Below are 12865 nucleotides of genomic sequence, written 5' to 3' on the forward strand. Positions count from 1 at the left end.
AGAGGAAGGCAAGCAGAAGCAACCTAGAGAAAACATGAGGAAAAGCCTCGAACTGTGCACACAAAGCATTTTCCATAAGGGATGCTGCGGCCTCCTCCCTGGCCTGTTGCTCTGCTGCAACTTGCTCAGCCTCTCCAGTTTGGGAAGTGCGGGCTGCATGGCATCTGTGTGTGGCTCACTGCTGCCACTGCATTAGCTTGGCGCACCCTTCCCTGGGTACCTGGCAATACACCAGAAGCCATTCTAGTCTGTAGCAAAGATTTTTTTCTCCATGATGTTTTGAATCCTTTCTTCAAGCTTTTGTCAGCTGCACTTGGAAGAAATTCAGGCAGCCCGGAAGACAAAACAATGTAATAATTCAAACAACACAGTTCATTTGTGTGCCAATAAGGGTTTGTGTACACATTCCATGAAGGTACGGGGTAGTTTCTTTCAGCGCAGTACTGCTTTCCTCCCATCTTGCCTTGCTTCTTTGCAACAAGATGTAACCGAGATCATCATCCACAGTGGTCATGTGAAACACAGTATCCCTGAATTTGTTATTAGCAGGGCAAGGGAATGAATCAAAAAGTCAAGAAAGCATATTGAACGTGCGCATATTGGAAGCTCCAGTCCGCCTCCATTCACATGTGTGCATAATGAACACTATATTTACAGACTAAAGTATAGAAACGTACAAGATTGTTTACTCCTGTGTTGTTAATACGTATAATTCTGGTTTGCTGTCTAGCTGAATTGCTGGTGGCTGGAAATCCCTGTTGTCACAGCTGTCTGGGCCCCAGTGATCCCCTTCCTCAATCAAGTTGCTCTCTGCAGAAATAAATTACTTCATATCATTTTCTTAAAAGATTATTAAAAGACTTCCTCATAGCATTCAGGTTGCCAATTTGCACAGGGAGGCAAATACAAGGTGACAAAGTAATTAGCACCTCAGAAATCTAACAGATTAGAAATGAGTATTTCTGTCTCAATTTGAACCCACTCAGACACAATGGATCTGTAAATTCAACTCCAGCTTGGAAGTTGTTGGGGATGTGTTCTGCTGAGAATTAATGACAATCAGAAAAGATGGAGAAAGCCTTTCAATAAAAGGCACAGCACAATGCAGAACAGAAAGCCGAGAGAGTGAAAAATGTTGAAGATGACATGGAAACTAGAGGTAGAGATCTTTGAGAACAAGATAAAATTAAAAAAACAAACAAATAAACAAACAAACAAAAAAACCCCAACCACACACACACACAAACAAACAAACAAAAATCCAAAGGGCTCCAAACAGAAGGAAGTTCTGTTTCTATATACATAGTGAAGGCTTTATTTTTCCTTGAAAATGAGCTACTACAAATTAAATCTCATTGCATAAAAGGGAAGCTTTACATTGCCCAGGAAAATGCCACAGGAATTATTTTCACCAAGTAAATATTTCACGAAGGACCTGACTCTGCTAAGTTGTTGTCTGGGTAGTATTACTGCCACACAAAGCCCCAGAGGTACGGGGAGAGTCTGTACTGCATGAGTTTATACTGTACTATACTGTACCCCACCCAGACAAGGGAGGTGGAAAAAGCAAAATGACCAGTCCACCCCAGAGGCCTCAGAATGTAAAGCCATGAGTGTTCACATGTCTGCTATTGGAAATTAGACTGTCCATACCCCAGAAAGTTAGAGGGAATGGTTAAAACATGAAATAAAACTTTGCACAGCAGTTCTCCCCTACTCTCTTTGATAGCCTTCCATCAGCACAGCTCCCCCGGCTTTAATGCAGTTATTTACGTTATTTCCAATTTGCCATACAAGAGTGGAGGCAATCAGGAGAGTTCATGTGTTCACGTGCACTTGTACACATGCGTGCATCGATGTATCATACATAATTTCTGCAAGTAAATATGTAGTGATTAATTTAATATAAGAAATAATTGCAAACAGCATAGTGGGTCATGGGTGACAAATCTAATCATTTACTGAGAGTAATGTATGCAGAAATAAACAAGATATAGCTTATAAGCAGTGTGTGGGAAGTTAGCTATGATTCAGGCAAGTGTTCAGATTTCTTTTTTGTGGACAGAAGGTTGCAAATTCAAGCACTTAACAGACACCTCTCTAATTTCCTTGTAATTAAAGATTTCTTTAATGGTTATTAAGGTCTCGATTCCTAGTGCTGCCAGCTCGTTATTGTATTTATGAGGTAACCATCAGCTAAAAAAATATAGGTGGGCCAGAGGCAGCTCCATCTTATCTGGGGCTGCCGTAGAGCTGGGAGTCAGAACATGTAACTCCCTCTAGTGGGAAAAGGGAAAAACTGTGACTCAAAAGAATTGCCCACGGTGAGCCATGGGAATCCCCACTCCCTTTGTGCCTGACAAACGAAAATCTCCTTGATCGTGCATCCCTCTGAGTGCCCCGTGCTGGAAGAGATGCAGTGTCGCTGATCTTTTTATTGCAGGAGGCAGGAAAGTGCTCGTAACAGAACACAGTGAAATGAAGGAAATCAGGTTTGGGCCAAGCATCCTGTTTCACTCCAACAAGAACACAATTCAGCTGTGCCACCCTAAGAAGTTTCCTTTCAATAAACAGCCACTTCAGTTTGGAAGTTCTTTAGAAAGTGGGTTCTGAAACAACGTAATTAACAGAAAGAAAAATAAATAAATGGATGACAGGTACAAGCTTAGCCTACCTCTCCGTCTTATGACAGATGGGAAATGGGACCATTTATTTATTAGTTTGGATGATCTTGTTCCACCCCACAAAGGGGAATGAGCTGAAACATGTTTGTGCTGCATGGTGCTGTGGTGGCACAGTGTGGGCATAGGCCCATAAGCCTTGTGTTCCTGGTCTAACCAGGACTCTTCAGGCAAGCCCCTGGCTTTTTCCCTATCTCAATTTCCCCATCTTCAAAATAGTGAAAATACTTACCCTCAGAGTTCCTCGAAGGTGAAGTGCATACTCAGCAGCAAAGGAAACTTATTAAGTATATATACACAGCATGAGTGTATAAGCACACAGCACAGGCCACCTCAGTTCCCAGCGTCCTCTCCTTGATGAAAACTGCCCTGAGTACACTGAGCAGTGGCTGCTCACTTGTGTGTGCTCCTTGTTCTGGGCAGGAGACGCCATCTTGCCAAGACAGCCACTCTTTCAATATTTTGTCACCTCCATAGCTAAACAAAAACAGGCAGTCACTTTTTAAGCACGCTACAGAAAAGTCACTGAAGGTCCAAAAGATGTCATTTGTATTTGGATGAGGGCTCAAAAAGTGTTTTGTTTTTTTTTTTAATTTGGCAAAAAGGAAGTTGACAAAGAAAAGCTTTAATAAAGCACTCTGCAAGTCAAGTTAATTATGTAGTGCCTATGCACAACTTTAACAAAGCTAGATTTAGCTGGTAGACAGAAATGCTGCAGCTTTGTCACAGAAGGTTTCTTTTACGATGAGAAAACTGAAGTCCCCTCACAGCTGAGCTCCTCAAATCTTCAGAAAGTTCCTGAACCTCCTCCTCCCTTTCCCTTTGCATTGCAGTACAGACTTACTGAGTTTTAGGGTGGGATGACGGATGCATACTGCAAATGGAAATATGGCCCAGAGCTGGACAACTGCCTAGATGGGGGAGCAGAAAGCCCTGTCCCCTTCCATTTTTGAAAGGCTGAGGAGAAGCAGAAAACGTTTCTCCTTTCCAAAAATCCGTCTTGTACACTTTCTGTTCTCACATAAGCTGAGGGTAGCATTTTTCCTTTACATTGGCTCAAAATTGTTTTCTCATCTTGGGAGATTAATATCAGCAGTCAAGATGGTAGTTTTGTGTATGTAATTCTGCATTCTTCACTCAGTGCGTGACCTCAAAACTCGATCGATTTCCAGGGTTTTGAAGTGCTGTCTGCACCATCCTTGTGAGATATATATATATTACATGAGTAGGTTGCTTGTTTTTTTTTGTTGGTTTTTTTTTTCATTAAAACATTCATGTTTACAGATATTTCTCCAGTTGTCAGAAAACGTGGTAAAAGTAGAAGTGTGAAACAGTTTAAGATGCTAGAAAGTATCATGCCAAATTCTAGAAAAGTTTCTCGGAATCAGCACATCTGGCCAGGAAACACCCCCAGCAGCCCTGCCTGCAACAAACGCTTGGTTAGCTTTTCAAAAGAGGGGGAGGTTAAGAGGCTTCATTTTAATGTTTCAGTGTTGCAGCAGATTACAGTGCCTTACCGTAATCAAACCTGAAAACTGATTAATTCTGAAGATGTGCTAAAGGGTGTGCTGTTTCATAAAAAGAAGGAAAAAAAGGGGGGATTTTACCAGTTTATTATCTGCATAATGATTGAGGACTTCCCTCAGTTGAGTGCTTGCTAATTTGCAAGACAAAAAAATAAAAAGAATAATCACTTTCAACAGGCACCTAGTTAAGTACTAGTGGAAACCCGTGGCTGAGACTTCCCTCTGTACATCTGCATTTAGCTGAATCTGTAACTCTGTAGAAATAAAGTACTTCTACTGAGATTTTTAAAGCAGTCTGTGAAGTATAGTGGGATTTTCACTTGAATCTCTACACTGTTCTGAGAACTTAATAGGAAGTACAGGTGCAAATAAATATATTAATATGAACTCTAGCTTGAAGTTAAAGAACCGATACAAAATAATCTAATTAGAAGTCATAAATCAAATACCCGTTATCTAGAGTTTAAATGTTCAGCAAAAAGCAGGACTGTGTGATTTCTTAATGACTTTTAAATAGCATGCACAAAAACTCATACCTTGCTAGTGTCATTCACTGCCTTACATTAAAATAAAACTAATCTTGTGGGAAACAACCACTTGATCCTACTCTCAGATCCCTGCTCAGCACTCTAAGATCAAACCAGGGAGGCAGTGCTCACTGCCCTCTCAAGGAATTCCTTCTCAGAATCAAAGCTGGCATCCAGTGGCAGAAAATCACTGAGGTTAAAGACCCAAGTCCACTTTGCATCAGGCGCTATCCTGCTTGTGTGCAGGACAAGCCATTTTTGTACCCAGGTGCATTCTTAGCACAAGCAAACTTCCTAAGTTTCCCACCAGTAGCCATGCCCATTATTTCAACTACATTTTCCTGTGCTTAGCAGCTTGAATGTTTTGGCAGACTTTACAAATAAATGTGCTGCTTTTGACCTCTGGGCATTATCTGAGTCTGCAGCAGACATTTATCAGCCTGTACATAGAGTTAGTTTTATGGATATTTCCTCTATTGATTCCTATGAGCTTCCAGCCTGCCCAGCTCTTTTTTCTGATGGGATGAACACCTGCTGGTCTCAGGGCTGGGCAGTCCACGTTGAGCAGTCACTCACTCACCAGTGTAGACACGCATCCTGTGGCCCACAGCACAACAAAGCTCCCCACACCCATCCCAAACCAGCTACCAATACAGGAGCCACACAAGGCTTGTGCCAGCACCTGAAGATCTGAGGAAAACAGGTGTGTAAATGCAAAAAGCACTGTGCCCAGCCAGCTGCCGGCCACCCTGCTTACATCTGGAAGAGGGCAGGCAACATCTGTAAGAGCAAGCAAGGTTGTTAACATATCTAGTCAAAGCAAGACCAGCATTACTTATTTTCAGCAAACACAATAGAGCACCTCTGGTGCTGAAGGAGCGTGTGCAATATTATATAGACTTATGCAAGCTCAATGCGTGTTTTACAAGCTCTGGCTATTGGTCTGTCTATAAAACCTGAGAAGTCTGTATGTGCCTGAGTGTTGCGAGGCAAGAAGCTAACTGTGCTGCCTGATTACATCTGCCTGCACCTTCAAAGAACAAGTCAACTTGCTTCTTTCTCGTCTCACCTCAGGTGTGAGCTGATTTGACTGAAAAATACCTACGTGTAAATTTAACACCTTCCCCACGCTGTCACCGTGAGGGTGTTTCAGAATGGCCTCCTTGTACACATGCATACAGTGAGGTCCTGGCCGCAGCCTTCCCAGGCACAGTCAGTTGTGCCATCCACTCCAGAAGAGCAGGAAATTTAGCCCCGAGAAGAGGTCCCTGGCCGTTCACGAGTGAAACTCTGCAGTTTACTACGTGGGATAATGTCTCTCTCTAGTGGTTAGGTACAGTCAGTATAGCAGCCTGCACCACTTGCAGCTTTAATGACATTTTCTAGTTAAGTAATCACTGCCACAGTCAAATCCTGTGCTAGGTCCAAAGTTTAAGCACTTTATTGAGTACATCATTGACACACAGTCCTGACTTCACTAGATCTGATTAGCAAATGTTCATTTTGTAGGCACTGTTAGCTGTTTAATTTCATAGAAAGAATATTGCTTAGTAAAGGGAGAGCTGGTGAAAACAGCCCATGTTTGAGAATTTGTTTCTAGCTACGTATATCTCAATCAAACTCTTCCTTTGGCACTGGGAGTTTCAGGAGACTCCTGAAATTGCAAGGATATATAGTGTTTAGACAGAGGGTGAAAATAAGCATTTCCCTTAGCTCCAGAGAAATTCCAACTTCTCATTCTTTTAAAAGCCAACAGAATGTTCAAGTGTGATAAATTCTAATACAGAAGGGGTGATACTCAAGTGTTAAGAGGCTGCTAACTACATATAGATTCTTTCTCTCCACTTGCTCACAAGTGAAGTTCAGTTGAAGTGATTGGTGACTGAAAGACAAGTTTCCAAAGGTAACCAGGTGCCAAAAAGACAAGTTAAGCTTCTGGAAGGTAGTTCTGAAAACTCTTACTGCACATGCAGAGAAAATTCCATAGCATGACCCTTGGAAAGCCCTGCTACACACTCTTGAAAAATAGTAAATGTCCTTTATCATTAACGGTATGCAATGGTGGTCTGGCAAATAAATAAATAAATAAACAAAGCAGAGTTTTCCAATCCAGCCCCTAGTGTCCAGACACCACCAGGGTCATGGATGTTGGCTGCTGTGGAAACTTAAGCAAGACATTAAATGGAGCTCTGTACCGACCCCATCAAGATTATGTACACAATTAAATTCACAATTACAAAGAGATTTCATCCGAAGGCTGCCTGCCTTGCAACAATAGTCAGTAATGGCTCAAGACTGAAAACCTCCTAATGATGTTTCTAAGCATGTTGATCTGGTTAAGTCAGCACAGAGCACACACTAAATGTAGTCACTTTGGAGATTCTTGTGAGAGGATCATTCCCTAAAGCAGCAGGGCAGCTGTCGGCTGATAGAGCACCCAGAATTTGGAACATGCTGCAAACTCTATCGGCGCTTGCTCCTGACAGCACTTGTGGAGAGAGCAGCAATGTGGTATCTAGGAGCAAGCCCGCCCTCTGCCCTTGCACCTCTCATTGCAGTGCAACTTTGCTACTGTGAATGGGAAATGCAGGAAGTGCAGGATAGAAAGAAATGCTGACAACATGGGGGAGATGTTCCAGTCCTAGCAAAACCCACTGCTCTTTCATGAGGCTAAGTCAACTAGAATGAAAACCTGGGGACGGGAAACAGGAGGGAAAGATTTTCCAGCAAATTACAAACAAGGCAGTAATTGGGGCTGGAGAAATAGTATCTTAACGTCCTCCCAAAGTTACAAACATATCAATGACAGAAAAGTAAGATCTAAAATCTCTTTTCCAGCTTTTCAGTCCCATGCTGCATTTCCTTGACTGCGCTATTTTTTACCTAGGGGAAAATAAACAAGAAAATCCAAATAAGAGATCTTAATCTGAGATGAACTGTGGGCTTGCAGTTTGGAAGTTAACACGTAGCTTGCTGCATCTTCTAGGCTCCAGCACTGCACTAAACTGGAACAAGAGACGTTTTGCTTGTTGTAAGCCCAGTGAAAATGCACAGTCTGAAGTTCTGGAACTGCCAGAAGGTTTCAGCCCATGCTGAAGCATTCTCACATTCTAGTCTGCTGCCCATCTCACAGGCCACAGGAGAAGTGATGGAAGCAACCCTGGCACTGGAGAAAAGTCTGTGGCCTTAATAAACAAAAGGTACCTCAAGTGAACATGACCAGCTCCAGCCTGGCCTGAGGGCCGCTGGGGGTGCCTGGTCTCAGCAGGTCAAGGCCTGCTGAAGTGAAGGGTGCATTTCAGCAGGGAACAGGGCCTGTGAGTTGCAGCTGTACATAAATATTGATAACAGCCACTGAACACTTCTCTTTCCATCTCTTCTCCCAGGAGGAGCAAAGTGCTTTCTCAGCAAGGGTGGGACAGTGCTTCCAGAGAGGCAGGAAGGGGGAAACATCTCCTGTTTCTGCTGCCTTAGGGCTTGGTAATACTTACAAGAAAATTAGCAGTGAAGCTTCCATTTACTTTGGAGGAGGCAGGATAAGACTCTCATTTTCCTGCCAGACAACACACCCTCATAATTATGTATTCACACCATATTTTGATAATGGTTCCTTACAGACTAATTAATATGAATGTTTAAGAAGTCTAGCTTTAATATGTTAGTACTGAAGGAGACTGCAGTCCTATGGGAGATAATACATATTTCCCACTGGTGAGTACCTTAGATCTTAATATGTACAGATAAATGGGAGTATGTGAACCTACAGAGCAAAATACAGACATTTCTGTAATAGGATGGATTTCATGCATTTAAAAATTAGGAGGTTTTTTTTTTTTTATAGCAGCAAGATTATTTTGCTTCCAATGGATGTGTCTCTGTTTGACATCTAATAACACAAACACTGAAGCTTTTCCTGCCATCAAAAGGCGTGTATTCTCTGGTGACTAACAGCACGTTGGCTTTCTGGCTATCACAGCACTAACAGGGCCTGTTTCTTCCATCCAGACACCCATTCTCATGACACTTTCACAGACATAGAAACTTTGATATTGTAGTCTTTCTACTAAGCCTTCTTGATGGGCAAGAAGTTCCTGAGGGGGAAAAGGAAGGATGGGCAAAGAAAGATCATCACTGTATAAGACCCATTTCCTTAAATAAATAAATAAATAAATAAATAAAAATAAACCTTAAAACAACAATTCTGTAAAATGAAAATATCTCCTTTTCTTAAGTCACCAGCAAGAGCAGTGCAAATGGAAATCAGTGATAATGATCTCACTCGGGCTCACTTGGGTCTCATCATTAACAGGAACTGACTCATTGCATTTGTTAGGAATTGCCATGATGCTATTTTATCTGCCCTCTGGGTCTTGGGAGCAGAGCTAAGGAGGCGTACCCCAAGCATAGACTGTGATAGGCTTGGTGGGTCCTTGACAAAAAGACCTGGTTCTAGTGAAGAAGCTGTATTTGTCTTTTTGCACACTTGATTTAAATATGTTCTTGATCTGAATGCATATTATCATGAGAGTTAAGGCGCACTGAAAGTCCCAGAGGTTACCACAAATACCTATACTAGTTCAAAGACAGTTGTGATCATCTGTCTGGTTGGGCTTTCAGCTCCATTGGGTAGAGTGCCCTGACACAGATGAACAAAATATATCTCTGTTTTCATCCTTTCTGTTGCTTGAGGCAGTCTGCAATATTTACCTGATATACAGGGCTATAGACACATTAATACCACATGATACTAGTACATGGTACCTGAGAGTCTACTTACAGGACACTGCGGTCAAGGAGCAAGCTTCAGCAAGGTATCTCCAAAAGCGAGGTACCACCAGGTGACACACACCTTGGCTTATGCTCCTCCACCAGCTCTCTCCTTCCATGACATCCGCTGCCAGTCAGGCTGGTTAACCATCCACAGCAGTGAATCCAACCTGATTCTGTGCTGAGCATGTGGACAACTAGTGTACTGGGGACAGCAGGTTTCTAAAAAGATGGAGCCCAGAGGCAAGAACAGCATTATTTTTGATCCCTCTTACTGTCTATACAGAAGTAGAGCTCAAGTCATGGTTAGTCATTTTTTTCTAGTCCATTTTACCGTCCGCTATTCTGTCCTTTGTAGCAGCTGACAACAGTGAAAGGACATGAGAGCTCTCATGAGATGGTTGTTTAAAAACAGAGAGAGACTGTACTCTGTTGCCAAATATTTGTATTAATGAAGAAGTCATGAGCCTCTGCCATGGCTGAGAATCCACTGATTCAGGTGCTGTAAAATAACTATTTTTTGAAAAAAGTTAAATATGACTCCGAAGACAAAAGATAAGGGAATAAAAGAACCTAGTAAGACAACTTATTTAACTTTATAAGCATAGAATGTCACCTAAGCACAGCTGGAAAAAGACAGAGGAAATATTTCAAGGGTGACCCCTAATGACCAACTCTCTGCAGAGCCTCAAGGGATCCGTGGGAGAAAAAACAAGGTAAAGAAGGTGGTATCAGGGATTGCTCAGAGTAGAAAGTCTGCTTGTTGGCTGTATTTGGCTAACAGCTATACTGGAGCTGTCGACAATCATCAGATGCTTCCCCTATCTGAGAGCACTTGAAATCAGTCAACACCATAGAGGTCTGGGTCCTGGTACTACATTCAGCTCACCTAGTTGGTAGAGGGCACTAACACAGAAGTCCCTAGAGAAAGGGGCAGTGTCAAGTAAAAGTGGAAAATTAACTCCTTTTCCCACCTCTCAAGGTAATCCTGGCAGATCAAAGCTGAAGCACAACAGAAGGCAGCTTGAGGAAATTTAAACTCCTTTAGTACTTATCCTTTACTTCTGCGGCTGAGATCTGGGCTGCTGGCAGAGAATTCCCCATGAACACCACTTCCCTTTGAAATGTGTGCCCTCCGTTAATCTGAGGGAGTCCAGATCTGCAGACAGTCTTAAAAGGTCCATCTTTAGAAGGGATATCTTTAGAAGGGCAACACTGTCTGAAAAATGAGAATTAATATAGGAATGAACCCTCCTTTAACTTTTTGCTGCATTTAGAGTAGAATGAACTTCCATATAATACATGAGGTTTTGTTTAGTTTCTAGGTGTACTGTCAATTTCCCATATGCTTTAGGAAAAGCACAATTTTTCTTCATACAGTTAATTGTATATACAATCATGTAATATTTATGTTGTTTACATGTATATATGATATTATTCAGTTCGTGCCTCCTATCTGTATACTCATGAACATTCTTCTCATCCATTGCCTTATCTATGCTGCCTATAATTTCATAAAGTTGAAATTCACAAAGATACCCTTACTACTGAGGTTTTTGAGTACAGTTGCACTAGTATTGACAGTAAAAATGAAAGCAGCTGCTCCTGGCTCTGTGCTGCAACATGTCTCTAAAACCACCCTATCTGTTTAGCTATAACACAGAGCATTTAATATCTGTGAATTTTCTGCTGGAGAAAATGTATCTGTGACTAATTTTGCTGCTCCTTTTCCCCAAAATAGAGTCCACCTCCACAGGACTGACCTACTTACCCCTTGACTCAGAGCTCTATAGTCAGGACTGATTAGTCTATCTATAAGGAAGATCTAGCCAGCAAACAACAGAACTCAGAGCTGCTGTGCCTGCTGTCTGACACAGCTGTACAACTGCCAGCTTCTTCATTTTATCCAGTCCAAAAACCCATCTGCCTTCAGACAGGTAACTGCAGATGAACAAGTGCCAGACTCAACCAAAAAACTACGTGCACATAAGAATGTGTAGGGAGTCTCTCCTTTTCCCTTTTATTCTTGTAGATTTTTCGCATGGCCAGGAGTAACAAACACGCATGAGGTACTTGAGGTTGATAAGTTAAAGAAAATCAATCCTACAAATAAAGCCTTTTTTCCCTTTTTTTTTCTTCAAAAAGCCTAGATCTTCAGATACTTTTTAACAGTACAGGTTAAAAAAAACCACAAAGATTATTTTGAAGGCTGTCATGAGAGACTGTAGAAGAAACTACCCAAAGTAGTTCCTACAAAACAGAGTGTGGAGTTCAACCAAATGCAGCACTGAATGTATCAACACTCACTTAAGAGACCCTCAAAGAGTCCATTCATAGGGAATAATTTTGCCACAGTACACTAGTATGTAAATTAGAAGGTGTATTTTTTTGTTTATTTTTAACTCACTGTATTCTATCTAGTCATAAAATAAAAGGGGCCAAGTGGAAGAAAATCACAGCTTCTGGGAGAAATATTATTAAATCAGGAAAAAAAATGTTCAAGTGAATGTCCTCCTTTCCTGGATTAGCAGCAGGGAACAATGGCTCTATTTTATGAACTGAGTGAACAAGTAAGACTGGTGTAAGGGTTGTAAAGGCAAAGAGACCAGCACGAACAAGGAAGTGCTACAAGCATCTGTACACTGGTTTTCTTTTGGGCAACATGAAGTCAAGTTAAGGATTTCACTGCAGGTATCAAGACATATCATAAATAGTGCTACAAAGCAAAGAAATCCTGTGGATTGAAGGAAAATTCTTTTTCATATTTATGGATAGATATTTTATTTTTCAAAATAGATTGATTTTATTTATTTTTTCATTTTTTTAGTATGATCAATGTATTGTAATAGGTTGTTGTATGTAAAAAATTATTGAGGGAATGTTTTGGTTTTTATTGTAGAATCACTAATGTACACAACTATGAAATAAGGTAAGCAAAACAACAAACAAAATTCCAGTCTTTTAAGCCAAAGAACTCCCTTTTCAGTAGGGCACGTCTCCAAGTAAAACTTCTGCTTTCTTTGCACACACTGTATTGTATGGTTACTCATAAGAGGATCACTACATGGAGGATTTTGAGGTTTACACCTCATAGATAAATTACTCAGAAACGAAACAATGACAACCTCCACCCACCACATTGGTCAGAAGATTCAGTATCCTTTTTAAGCAATAAAGTGGAATGAACCTGCTATTTACTTTACTTTACTTTACTTCAGCTTTCTCCTACTTTGTGTGACAAAAGATGTCTCTGTAAGGGTCAGTTGTAACTACCACAGTTGTGTATCCACCTAACCAATTCCAAATCATATAAGAATTCTGAATGATACCAAAGTGTCAAACTAGATAACTCATTTTCATATAC

The sequence above is a fragment of the Cyrtonyx montezumae genome, unplaced genomic scaffold (genome assembly GCF_038088225.1).
Source record: "Cyrtonyx montezumae isolate F1298 unplaced genomic scaffold, pur_monq_1.0 scaffold_3, whole genome shotgun sequence".
NCBI classification, from domain to species: Eukaryota; Metazoa; Chordata; class Aves; order Galliformes; family Odontophoridae; genus Cyrtonyx; species Cyrtonyx montezumae.